Below are 13355 nucleotides of genomic sequence, written 5' to 3' on the forward strand. Positions count from 1 at the left end.
TCAGCTTGTGAATCTACAGGATTTTCTACAAGAAGATAATCAGAATCCACAACCAACAATCTTCCACTTGAAGTCCTATTACAACAAATCCATTATTAGTACATGTGTTGGACGATGCTTCAACTTAGGACCTAGTTAGTTTCTCATCTTCAACATCCTCCTCGAACACCAACTGAAACTAAGCAAAAACTTAGTTTCTCCTTGGTTATTGCCTTCTTTAACATGTTTGTAGGATTCTAGCTAGTATGTATCTTTTCCGATTTCAATCGTCCCTCTTCTAAAATTGATCGTATGAAATGGTACTTGAACTATATATACTTAGTCTTAGAATAAAATGTCGAGTTATTTACAATATGAATGGTGCTCTCACTATCATTATATAACCTGATATTCTCTTACTTCTTTCCCAATTCCTCCATGAACCTCTACAACCAAATCATTTCTTTACTAGCCTTTGTAGTAGAAACATACTTTGCTTTTGTTGTTGAAAGTGCAACAACCCTTTGCAATTTTGAAATCCAACTTATTATTGTTCCACCTGCAGTAAAAACATATCTTGTGGTGCTCCTCCTACTATATATTTCATCTATCATCTTTGGGTCCACAACACCCTATAGAACAATATTGGAACCTTTGAAGCATAACTCTTTAGTAGTAATACCTCTCAAATACCTTAGAATCCACTTTACTTCCTTCTAGTGCTTTGTACTTGGATTATTAATATATCTAATCACATCTCCTATTGCATGTGCAATATCTGGCCTTTTGCACACCATCGCCTACATCAAGTTACCAACCACATATGAATATGGAACCTTGGACATGTAGTTTATCTCCTCTTGTGTTTTGGTACACATCTTCTTAGTCAAATTGAAATGGCTAGACAAAGGTGTACTAACTGGCTATGCATCTTTCATTCTAAATCTTTCCAACACCTTTTCTATGTACTTACTCTAAGACAATGCTAATCTACGATTTTCCCTATCTCTTATTACTCTCATACCAAGGATTTGATTTGCAGCACCCATATAATTCATGGCAAATTAATTAGCTAAATTTCTTTTAGAACATTTAGATCTTGCATGTTAGACACCGCAGCAAGCATGTCATCTACATATAATAACAAAATAATATACTTGCAATTATCTAGTTTCTTAAATAAACACAGTGGTTAGACTAACATTTACCATATCATTGTTTTGTCATAAACTTGTCAAACTTCAAAGACCACTGGCTCAAAGCTTGCTTTTGTTATGAAACCAGCTCACAAAAAGATAGAAAAGAGAGATAAACGCCTTAGAATTCAGCCTCTTCGAGGGGGCAACCTCTTTTACATTACACAAATGAACAATTCTTAGATGATACAAATGACAAGACCTCGTTTTTGTAGAAATTTTGAATAATATGACACTTATTCACAGAGATTATCCTGATTATACACTATTTGCAGAATGCATGCATGATACATAACCTCCTCTACTATTGATCATCAACTTGCAGTATTCAGAAACAATCGCATGTGCACATTAAAGCATCAATTGATCTCCTCCTCATTGTCACTCCCCTCCTGATAAGGAGCGACAACATCAATCAGGCGGAGGGCGCGCCTGGCTATTGGGGACATCCCAACAGGCCGCTCTGGTCCAACGTCTGCATTAACAAGAGAAATTTTATAAGCACATATATACCAAAAACAATTAAAAATTTGAATTTTTTTTAACCTTCATCGTCAAAATCCTCTCCATGTAGTAAGGGCACGTCCGAATCTCCACGGAAGTCAATGCATTGTATGGCCAGTCCTCCATGATGATCTTCTATCGTCATAGCCATGAAAAGAATGTAGGTTTGTACGACATGTGCTGACCCCCAGTGATCCTGGGCATCAAACGACTCCAGTGGGCCATCCGCGAATCACATGGCATAGGAGGATCCACCTTAGTTAGCTGATACTAGAACAGTGGCACCTGTTCCAAGAAAAAGGTCACGAGCACAGATCCGAAGCAAAATTGCTTCAAACTCCCTACCTTAGCTTTGGTCAGCTGGCGCTTTATGTTGATCTTCATGGCCTCCGCCCAGTTGAAGATCATATGTGTTTTACAGTCGATAACATATAGGAACTTAGACTTGTTGGTCTCATCAATTGCCTGGGACCCTGCTGTTACACAGTAATTTGTCACCATGCTTGTTACTCCTCTTGTCGTACCTTAGAGGACTCATTCCGGGAGTTATAAGAAGTGACAAGGGCTAAAAACACTTGCATTATGTTCCCCTGAGTATGTACTCCATGTTCCCTGAAGACACCTTCTGCAGATCATCCCTAAAAAGTGCTCTTTTTCCATTGGCGCAAGTCCACAGTATCCTACCCGCGCCAATGATGGAGATCCTCAAAAGAGGGCACGACCATTGGTGCTCTATCTTAGAGCAACAGTCGCGCCAACCAAATTTAGTCGTGCTTTTTGCCTTAATGCACGTCCGACTGTTGTTTCCTTCATTACATGGAGCTTTTCTGAGGATAGAAAATCAGTTTTTTGTCGAGCTTTATCCATCTTTATGGCTTTTGCTAATTCCACGAAAGGTGTCCCGGTTCATCGCATCCTCCTCCCTTCTTCATCTATATAAGCTTGTCATTATGCATTGGACAAGCTAGAGAGAGTGTTGGTGTTAGTGTTATGCTAGTGATTTGGTGATTGAGTGATAGTAGTGATGATTATTGGTCATGGAGTGTTAGATGTTGAGTTCTTGGAGGAATGCTAGTGAGTGCTAGAGAGGTTATGCTGCCGGAGAAGAGATGCATGTCAAGACACATATAGTTACTCGCCCAGCCAGGAGAAGGGTCGACGTCAGAACAATGGTTGTAACTTTTCCTGTTATGAGCGACTGCTATTATAGTTCTAATCTCATTATCTATCATGGTGATATGTTGATTTATTTCCTTTCTGACTGAAATATAGTTGTGCCTTGGTAGTTTTTATGTTGGTATCTGTCTCTTCCTTTGCATGTGCAGGTATTCGTTATGATCTGTTGGAGCAAGGGAGCGAGGATATCAACTCTGCTTCAATCATAGCGTTGGACTCCAGGTTAGTCTTCTTGATTCACCTTTGATGCATAACTAGGAACTTGCGTAGCAGCGTGGTTTGTTTGTGGCTAGTTCTGTGATAGGCTAGTGGGATTGCCTCTGTCCGCAGAGGGGATTTACCTTACCAACAAATTGGCGACTCCGCTGGGGAGTAACTCTTTGATTTCTGTCTTGCATGTTAATTTTCTTCTGCTTGCTTGAGTGCATGAGCTTCCTGAGTCAGTTTTGAGTTGATTCTTTACTGTTTGACCCATCTGAGCACTGTCAACCCGACCTGAGGTCGTATCATTTATCTTTTTAGTTGGCAAGCTTAATTGGCGCGGTTATTTCTCTGACAGTCACGCCAGTTGGCGCACGTTGCTCAAAAGCAACTCGCGCCAATTCTGTGGTAGCGCAAGTTGCAGGCTGACAGTCGCGCCAGCTCTGTAAATTTTGCCTGTGTGTGGGTGGAAAGCTCATTCAGTCTCTTTATATATCTCTTTCAGCCTCTGGAACTGTGTTGAACCTCTGCTTGACTGGTTTTAGCCTGTATCCCTCAGCTGTTTGCTTATTTCCAGTGACTTTGCATGTCTAGCCTTCTGTGGGAAGTTTCGGTCTCTTGATCATCCAGTCAGCTTGTTGATTGTTCTACACCTATCCAGTGCTTTGTTAAAGCTTGATCTTCTATACTCTGAATACTTCACTTCTAGCCTCTTTGAAGTTCACTAGTTTTTGTGTTTTTCCTTGCTTGCATGGTTCATTTTGTGTTTTAGAATTGGTTCTATTTCATTGACTGAACTTGGATTGTGCATATCTCTTAGAATTTGTTTACATGCATCATGCCATCTTAAAGGAAAGAAAAAATCTCTTGCATCATAGTAGTTAGCATTTATTGTTATTTGTTGCTATTAAAAAGAAAAAGACAAAATTTCGTTTCTTGTTATTAGCTACATTAGGATCTTTGTTGAAGTGATCATTTCATTTGTGAAAAAGATCTCAACCCTCCTGTAGATAGAATTCATCGAATCAAATGATTTAATTCCGGCATATAGTTTGCATGTAAGAAGTTTTCGAGATATCACATACGGTAGGACCAAAAAACTAAAACATAATCAAAGATAAACTTTAAAATGAACCAAATGAACATAACAACGCATTGGAACATAACGCAAACACTCTAGAGGTCTAGGTTAGAGACGTGTTCCGGCGTCGTTAAACCTGGTAGTTTATCGTCGAGTGGTTGGGTGATTCCTCCACGGTGAAACGGTAGCTGCCAATACGGACTGTGCTCCCACGTACCGTCGAGTATATATTGGGAGACCCCTATAGGAATAAAGCCTTTATCCATAGGAAGCCGTGTCAGCCGCCCTACGATTCGCAATGCAGTGAACACAGCATTCACGAAGATCGACCACCCGTACCCTAAAAAGTATTCTGTGGTTTTGCGAAAAGTTTGGCACACCCTCTACCTAGAATTCCAGAGCAGCCACTTTTGATCCTTTTTGGACTCTCTAAACGAAAAGGTGCCTATGAGCGTCTTGTCACTTCGTGCTCATTAAATATTCGAAGGAGACTAGAGTCATCTTTTACCCTTTTCTCGACTCTTAAAAAATGAAAAGGTTAAGTTCATTGTCTTAAAAATTATTGGCCACGATAACATCTACCCAATTAGCTTTCGTTTGTATCAGTCCGAAGTAGGAGTTATCTCGATAAACTTCTCAAGTTTCATCCTGGCAGAATTACTAGTTTCGTCTTCTACCGAAACACCGGTGGTGAGTCTTCCTGTGGTTTTAAGTATACAACCACTTAGTTCTCGTGCCCCGGGTGACGAGACTTACCAGTATCATTGGAACCCTACGTGGGAACCTTTTGAGGACGATATCCCTTTTTGGGACCATCCTTCCCCTCGTGAGTTAGTCCCACAAGTTTCATCCGACATGGATGAATTATCCCCTACTACAACTGATGAGTCCGTTGCAACGAGCGGTGAAATTCCCACCTCAACGGACCCTATACATGTTAGTAGTACGCCTACTACTACAAATTTACCACTGGGTTATAAAGCTTTGAGAGATGCTACGCCTTCTGGAACTCCGTTCACAGGTCCCATGTGGTCATCACACACTTTTCCTGCTACGGAGCCTTTTACTCCACAAAGTCGCGGTCTATCTGTTACCTCCGTTACAACCGCTCCAACGGTATGTGCAGCCCCTTGACTTCTATTTATAGTCGTCCCTCAGCTTCTTTGTTTGGAGTCTTTGACCCCATGACAAATGTCTCAATGCAGGAGCCATATGATCCATATTTGTCATCTCAACCGGTTGTTGAGGTATCGGTCCCATTGTCAATTGATTGGACCTCCACCTCTTTCCATGGTGGTCAAGTTTTATCTGCGCAATCTCCAATACAACCCCCTCAAGACCAACTAGGGCAATCCATTTATGGAAACCCTTTCGTTACTGCTGCTCCTTTTTCCTCTTTGCAACCTTCTGGTAACTCAGGTCAGTCGTCCTTCAACAAGTCCAACCTGGTATCCAGCAAGGCTATCCCGCTGGACAAAGTGGTCAACAAACTGTTAACCCGAACCAATCCAATGTCCAGTATAGTCCAATGTCTGGACAAGGTACTCAACCACTCGGTCAACCTACTGTCCAGTATTCACAACCCTCTGGGCAGATTGGTCAGCCCCAAACACAGTTGGGCCAACCAACTGCCCAATCTCCTCAACCATCTAGTCTGCTAGGACAACCTTCAACTGCGCAACAACCGTTCCAGCAGGTAGGCCAACCTCAGTATCAGCAGGTCCAACCTTCTGGACAGATCGGCCAACCTCACCATCAACAAGGTTTTCCTTCTGGCCAGATAGCCCAACCTATAGGACAGTTCATTGGTACTGCTCAGTCTGGTCCATGGCCCCAAATGGGACCCCAACACCCATCTGGCCTTCAAATGCAGGCTGGGTCTCAATCACAAACTTTTCATCCAACCCAGCCTGGTCCTTCAACTCAATTCGGAGCCCCACCACTGTATGGCTACCAACAACCTCAAGGGCAATTTCCGTTTGCCCCGTACCAGAATTACCAACAACCGCAAGCAAATCCCTCACAAACTTACCAACAGCAATACGGCACGCCTGCAGCATCATTTGGTAATCCTTATGCTGGGGGGCACTATACAAATCCTTACGGCCAATCCACTATGGGGCCAAATCCTTCCGGACAAACTCTATGGGGGCAACCACCACCTGGGTGGAACCCTGGTGCTCCACCCTACCAACAGCCCCAGATGCCTTTCAATCCTCAATTACCATTCTTAGCGACTTTAGAATTACCAGATGTATCCAAATTAACCAATGATCCTATCCTTCATAATCCTTATTGGCCTCCAGTTCCAACTAAAATACCTGGTGACTGTCCAAAATTCGATGGTAAAGCCAATGAAGACCCACAAGCCCATATTATGACCTATCATTTGTGGTGTTCGTCTAATTCATGGCTTGACGATTCAATTCGGCTTCGCCTTTTTCAAAGGACTCTCACTGGCTCTGCCGCTAAGTGGTATATCGAACTTCATCGCGGGTCCTTTCAAGATTTCAATTCCTTGGCTATGGTGTTTCTCACTCACTTCCAGTTGCCCATTCGATACAAAACGGGTACGCACCTCCTCACTTCCTTAAGACAAACGACAGCTACGCATATCTCTGATCATATTCATGAATGGAGACGGCGTAGACGTATGATCAAATTTTGGATTCCCGGCCAGCTTCTTACCGATTGGTTTACGACTTCGTTCGTGCCTCCAATAGCTCGGGATATCGCCATGGGGGCGTGTGTCACTGAAGAGCAAGCTATTGCTCGAGCTCAGTACCTTGACTTGGTTTATTCTCAGTCAGGTACGTTATATGATTATCTGCCTGATGTCCCAAGACAAGGAACATCTAAAGCCCCGCCAACACCCACTGTTGACGGTATCATCGGTTCGGTTAATTCACCCTCTAAGAAAAATACGAACCCTGCAAAGCAAAAAACATCTGCTTCGAATGGACAACCTTCCCAGGCATCGTCTGGTTCGAATGTTACTTCTGAGGTTAATGCCGTCCAATCTAATACGGCAAGCAAGGCTTCGAAAGAGAAGAAAAGAGGGAAAGCGAAAAATAAGACGGAGCAACCTAAGCAGGAAACCCCAAAACCTCAACCTGAGGACGACACTAAACGCAAACCGAGATATCCTTGTCTTATTTGCGATGAAAATCACTTTACCAAGGATTGCCCGAGGCGGTCCGAAGTTAGTCGTTTGTTGAAAGGCACCCCCGGGCCTCCTGCGGTGCTTAAAGAACCCTTTCCCTCACGGCAAACTCAGAAAACTCAAATGGTGGCTGACCCATCTCAACCTCCCTCTTCCTTTGGTTCTCAAGTGTTTATGGCTAGAACGATACCCATCAATACCAGTACTCGAACAAAAGATTACCCGCCATCTACCGGGAAGGAGCCTGAGATACCCTCTAGTGCTCCTCCGTTCAGTTCGGGTCCACCACCACCTCTTCCACCCGAACAACGTCTTGCTGATTCCAAGGTGGACCCTTCCCCTTCTTCGCCTACTGCTGCGTCCTCATCTTCTACTTTGCCTGGTGAACCTCTGGATTCAACTAACCAGGTGGCTAAGAAGAAAAAGAAGAAGAAGACCCCTAAACCAGAGGTTAAAGGTATAACCCAAGTCGAGCCACCTTGTGCTCCTCCGCGGAAGGTCAAATTTCCTTGTAAGTTGTGCAAGGAAGACCACCTTCTCCGCGATTGTCCTGGCATTCCCAGGGTTTTAGAAGTATGGTCTCATGATCCGGACCGCCCTGCATTGTCCTCTATAGATCATGGCGATGTTACCTTATCACCTGGAAATGGTAAGGGAAAAGAGAAGATTCGAATCCCTTGTAAACTTTGTGAAGGCAATCATCCCCTTCACCTTTGTCCATTCATGGATAAAGCCTCTATTGTATTGGAAAGTCTTACAGCTCCCTCGACCCAACTTCCTACTGGTTATCAACGTCTTTCTGCAATTTCAGAACGTTCCCCTGCTAACAAAGAAATCAACCAAGATTCCTCTCTTGTCCAGCCTCCTCTTCCTGAATCTGGCTCTGCCAAGCCTGTTCCAGACCAACCATTGGTCGGAAAGAATGTCGACTCGAGTTCACCACCCGTCGACCACTCTATTTCAGAAGAGCATCATTCTCGTGTTCTTCTCGTCTCCTCAAATTCCCCTACATCTGAGAGTCCTACTGCACTCTCTCCCGAGCAGGGGGGCAATCATATGATTCCCCCACCAGGTAGTTCAGTCGCTTCCTTCAACTGGAGACGTTTGACTACCTTCCGCCTCCCATCTCATGTGCCTTTTTGGGTCACGGTACACGCCTATGACAAGGCAATACCTGGCACAGTCTTGGAAGAGGGCGCATCTGTTAGTCTTCTGTCTGCCACTATTTGGCAAGCTTTGGGTTCCCCACAGCTTGTGCCCGTAGCATCGAATCTGACTGCTTTTAACGGAAGAACTAGCCAATCATTAGGGCTCCTTCCAAAGTTCCCTATTACTTTGGGAGGCAAGACCGTCTATCTAGACGTATGGGTTACCCAAGGTGCTTTAGACTTCAATCTTCTCCTTGGCCGTGACTATGTTTATGCCATGGGGGCCCTTGTCTCTTCACTTTTCCGTGTGGTTTTCTTTCCACACGATGGAAGAATTGTGACTATCGATCAATTATCGTTCGTTTGTCCACGGGTCCCCCCTGCGCAGTCGTCATCCCCTCCTGGTTGTCATCCACCAGTTGCATCTGCCCCACCGCAGGTCAACTACGTGGCCACCTATCCCATGCTTGTATCCAACGATGCCGCCGTCGTGCATAGTGTCCTGGGGGCATTGGGTCCTGACTTCCGAGATGTTGACCTCCCACCGGGAGAGGCACTCCTAGAAGCCCCGACTTCCTGTTCATTATGATAAAGGTCTGCCGAAGCATAGTTTGTTTTCCTATGTCAAGCTCCTTAAAAAATGAAACAAGGAGTCTGGAGCACAGTTCCTTGTCTTGTGTCAAGCTCGCTAAAAAATGAAACAAGGAGTCTGGAGCACAGTTCCTTGTCTTGTGTCAAGCTCGCTAAAAAATGAAACAAGGAGTCTGGAGCACAGTTCCTTGTCTTGTGTCAAGCTCGCTAAAAAATGAAACAAGGAGTCTGGAGCATAGTTCCTTGTCTTGTGTCAAGCTCGTTAAAAAATGAAACAAGGAACCCCGAGGATAGTTTTGATTTGTGGCGACCTCGTTAAAAAATGAAACAAGGGTTATGAGGATAGTTCTTTTACTGTGTCAACCTCATTAAAAAATGAAACAACTCCCTTTCCAAATCGAGTCTTTTGATTAAGATCTCGTAAAATACAAGTCGAGTCTTTCATCGATCTCGAGAGTGAACCTTCATTCCATCCACTTTGTTGAATGCAATGAAGCTTGGGGGGCATGTACCTCGATTTGCGTTATTATGCTGGGGGCATGCGAACTTATAACAAGCATAGTTTTTTCGTTTCAAGCTTGTGTAAACATGAAACCGAATCCAAGCAAAGTTCTCCATGGTTCAAGCTTGTGTAAAAATGAACCCATACCTGATTTACATCCCGTGATTGCCTTTTATCTGCTAAATTCTGCTATATGAGCCTTGGTTGTTTCATTCCATCGCCACCATCTCTTTGGCCAATCATATGCTTTCACCTGGTTGTTTATCCTTTCCTGAGGAACTGCAGCGATGAGTGGTTTTATTAGCCAGCCTCTTAACCTTTACATGTTTCGAGCAAGTTCCACCATTACCGGAACTAGTTGCTACCCTTTATACCACTCGTTCCTTCAGGACGAGTCGCCTTTACGCTCTTTTCTGACTCGTAAAATATGAAAAGATTGCCGAGTATTTTTCCATTTTGACTCGTTAAAGAGAATAAAAATGGAGGTCCGCTTTCAGCTCTTTTCTGACCATTTAAAGAGGAAAAGATTGTCGAGTCGCTCCTCTTGACTCGTTAAATGGTAATAAGGGGCGGTCATTTTAAGTTCTTTTTGTCGACCGTTAAAACATAAAAAGATTACCGGGTTTTTGTCGTTCCAAACTCGTTAATGGTTACGAAACGACGTGGCTTTGACCGCTTTTTTACTTTTTCAGGTTGAAATCGCTAATTATGAAAAGTACTCCTCGATCATAATGATCGGGCGGTTCTTTCGGGTATTATTTTATACTTTTTCGGGCCCGAGAGACACAACTTTACGAAAAAGGACATCCCTGGAGTTTCCTTTTCTGCTGTCTTTTCAAACTCTCTAAACAAGAAAAGACGCCGAGTTCTTCCTTTGTCAGACTCGTTAAAACTTAATGACATTGGATTTTGTCACAACACAAGCATATGCTATCCCCATCAAGCTTGTTAAAAATAACTGGGGTACTCGCCAGAAATGGTGGGGGAAAATAAATTTTTTTGAACCATAATTATTACCGTAACGGCAGTATGTCGCTCTTGAACATGGCACTTTTTGCTTTCGTGTCCAGGGTGGGGATATTTCATCTCATATCTTTCACTTGCTTCCATGGATTTGGGTACCCTATTTGACCTCTCATTCACTCATTGCCTCGTCATAATGACCTTTGATACATTGATGTCAAATACTGCCAATTTCGTTAATGTGCCGCCGATATGTTCAAGAGAAGTTGACCTCTGCAAATAAACAACCTCCCTCTGATAGTTCGCACAATCTTGATTCACGAAATTATCTCTCTGTCTCGTGTCGATGATGTGGGAAACATTATGGCCCACCTTCGATCAAGGTCACTCCCTGTCGACTTCAGCTCATTATCCAGGAAGTTGACCTAGAGACTCCCTTCCGGTGCCTTGGAGCCTGCATGCCTCAATGGCAGGTTCTTCGTGTTCGACGTGAGGTTTTCATCATTGGCCTCTGATCGAATGATTCTACGGGTGTTCGACTTCAACTCATTAATTCACACACCGTAGATTGTACCTATAGTACCTTGAGGGCCATTGTCATTATTGGTGGTACCTCTCGCGTCTGTTAACAGTTTCCATTATTGACTGGTAATCAGGCGATGTTCATGCATGTTCGACTTCAGCTCATATATTCACATGCTTGGACTTGTACTCTTGTTCGGGTCGAGATGGAGCGCAAGACCCTGGATTGTGTCTGTTGTAATCCAGGCGTGATTCTTGGTACTTGACTCATTCACTGGATGGCTGCGACAATACCTGAGTCAGTTCATTGATCCTAACCAGATGGCTGTGTCCATACTATGGATCCAGATTATTTATGTACTCTCTTATGGATGGCTGCGACCATGCCACGTACATCATGTAATTGAACTATCAGTCATGTCTCTTAATACAGCTCCTCAGCGGCAGTAACTATATGTGCTCTTATGTGCGTTCTGGTAAAGCATTTCACCCCTCTCCACCTCTCGGACTTCATGCTTTAGGGGGCATCTGTTACACAGTAATTTGTCACCATCCCTGTTACTCCTCTTGTCGTACCTTAGAGGACTCATTCCGGGAGTTATAAGAAGTGACAAGGGCTAAAAACACTTGCATTATGTTCCCCTGAGTATGTACTCCATGTTCCCTGAAGACACCTTCTGCAGATCATCCCTAAAAAGTGCTCTTTTTTCATTGGCGCAAGTCCACAGTATCCTACCCGCGCCAATGATGGAGATCCTCAAAAGAGGGTGCGACCATTGGCGCTCTATCTTAGAGCAACAGTCGCGCCAACCAAATTTAGTCGTGCTTTTTGCCTTAATGCACGTCCGACTGTTGTTTCCTTCATTACATGGAGCTTTTCTGAGGATAGAAAATCAGTTTTTTGTCGAGCTTTATCCATCTTTATGGCTTTTTCTAATTCCACGAAAGGTGTCCCGGTTCATCGCATCCTCCTCCCTTCTTCATCTATATAAGCTTGTCATTATGCATTGGACAAGCTAGAGAGAGTGTTGGTGTTAGTGTTATGCTAGTGATTTGGTGATTGAGTGATAGTAGTGATGATTATTGGTCATGGAGTGTTAGATGTTGAGTTCTTGGAGGAATGCTAGTGAGTGCTAGAGAGGTTATGCTGCCGGAGAAGAGATGCATGTCAAGACACATATAGTTACTCGCCCAGCCAGGAGAAGGGTCGACGTCAGAACAATGGTTGTAACTTTTCTTGTTTATTAATTGATGAGTGACTTCTATTATAGTTCCAATCTCATTATCTATCATGGTGATATGTTGATTTATTTCCTTTCTGACTGAAATATAGTTGTGCCTTGGTAGTTTTTATGTTGGTATCTGTCTCTTCCTTTGCATGTGCAGGTATTCGTTATGATCTGTTGGAGCAAGGGAGCGAGGATATCAACTCTGCTTCAATCATAGCGTTGGACTCCAGGTTAGTCTTCTTGATTCACCTTTGATGCATAACTAGGAACTTGCGTAGCAGCGTGGTTTGTTTGTGGCTAGTTCTGTGATAGGCTAGTGGGATCGCCTCTGTCCGCAGAGGGGATTTACCTTACCAACACCTGCCACTCTATTGATGGTCAACAGAAGCACTCTCAGTGTCAAATCCTGAACAGTGGAAATCTAAATTTTCCCACTTTTGGATTTCAGGGCCTCAGGGCAGTGTTCAGCAAGCAATGAGGATATGCTTGCCCCAATCAGTCGTGACCCGTACAAGTTGATTGGTTCCCCTCTTAGGGATAGTCCAATGATGAAATATATATTTGAAGTTTCCAACTCCATCTCTTGGTCACCAATGACAAATATTTATTGATTTATGTCCCAAAGACTAATAAGGTACCGAAGCAACTCAAGTTAGGCCCGCATCCCTGGCGTAAGAAAGAATTTGAGGATCCCACAAGCACTCAACGCTTCCAGAAAATTCGGATCATTCAATGCCTGGGTGTCCACATCCTCATGTTCCCGTTCTTTCTCGTCCACCATTTTTAGCGATTCTTTCCTGCAAAAGCCATTAATTTAAGTCAACAATCATGCTTGGCCCATAAAATTCAAGTTTTGACTGTGATTTGTGAGGAAATAAGGCTTTTTCCCTATTCACGGCGCCGATACGCTTGTTGTAAAAACAGTTGCACCGACGGCACAATAGGCCTTGTTAGTCACCCTCGACCAGCGCGATTCCATGCGTGGAATTCGCGCCAACCGAGGGCGGCTTTGGTGGGATTTGATGCAGGAGGAGATAAGAAGAAGCACCAGAGATGGTTCTTCATCCATGGAGGATGAAGAAAACTGCTCCTTAGCGAGA

This window comes from Pinus tabuliformis, chromosome 1_2 (assembly GCF_031772625.1).
Source record: "Pinus tabuliformis cultivar Carrire ecotype Pingquan chromosome 1_2, CPIR1, whole genome shotgun sequence".
NCBI classification, from domain to species: domain Eukaryota; kingdom Viridiplantae; phylum Streptophyta; class Pinopsida; order Pinales; family Pinaceae; genus Pinus; species Pinus tabuliformis.